A 1,244-nucleotide genomic window follows, 5' to 3' on the forward strand; every position below is an offset into this window, starting at 1 on the left:
CTGAATCGGTAACGTCGCATGCGACATAAAATGGTACGGGCAGTCAGGCGATTCCCAAAACGTGAATCTCGACAAGGCATTGAGCGTCACGTCTACTCTGTACCTAATCTGTAGTAAAATTTACGTTTATTCTGTACTTCGTCGATGTATATATGTATAATTCGATGTTATCGACAAAGGTAAAAGTAAACTATCAGTTACCAACCAACGATAACAACAGTTTGCATTTGGCTATTTTACCGACACTGCATGGATCATTAAAAAATCTACTATCTAAATTTTAAACGATTACTCTTTTACGTATTGCGAAATGGGTAAGACGTTAGCAGTTATATGAAAATACACGAAACGAAATATAGTTACCTTATAGAAACCCTTCTATACAAAAAGTCTCCTACTAGCTAGATACATTTAAGCTCTTGTTAAAATTTTGTTTCCATCAACGAATATTCGTTTGCTAATTATTACAAGAATGACGAATTCGTCTATATTTTCTGAGAGTTATGTTTTATTAAATGAAAAATATTCCTAGAACAGCGTTGACCAACATACTGTCGGTCGCACTAAGCACGAATACTGAAAAAGCTTTTTATTTGTCTGAAATAAAACGTATCACGGCATTGCCTGCGAGATGTTTTCACAGAGGAAGATGGGGCAACGACCTACATCCAAACGGATGAACTCTCCGTCTCCAGCTTCCGACCCTACGCCAAGGGAACGATCGTACTTTTACGACTCTGCTCCCGCGGCTACGTTAGCAGCACGAATTTAAGGTCGAACATTCTAAGTATTTATTTTTCCCCTTCGTGCACGAAATCTTTCTATCGGCTACAAAAAGGTCTCGTCGACGAAGAACCTTTTAAATAAATTTGTTTGTCCTTCTCTGCGCTCTGATCTAAATGTGACCAGGTAAAGTTGATTTCATTCCAAATACCAAAACGCCGATATAGTTTAAGTTAGTTGGTATTCAATCGCGATCGATCGATTTTTAAGTTACTTACTCGTTGGAAACAACGTCGATTCGAGGTCGTTGATGGGAAGAAGAAAAATGAACCGATGGAACGACGAGAAAGAAGGGAAAAGGGGAGAATGCAAAGGGGATGAACAGTTTGGAGTGGATGGATCGGTAGCCATCGGTCGGTGGATGGTCGCGAAGAGGCAGTGGGGCTGGTGGCGGAAAGAGTCGAGCTGGCCACGTGGATCAATACCGAAGAGGGTGAAGCTGCCTCCACTGTTCACGAGTA

The sequence above is a fragment of the Bombus vosnesenskii genome, unplaced genomic scaffold, assembly GCF_011952255.1.
Source record: "Bombus vosnesenskii isolate JDL3184/JDL3185 unplaced genomic scaffold, Bvos_JDL3184-5_v1.1 scf7180000013264, whole genome shotgun sequence".
NCBI classification, from domain to species: Eukaryota; Metazoa; Arthropoda; class Insecta; order Hymenoptera; family Apidae; genus Bombus; species Bombus vosnesenskii.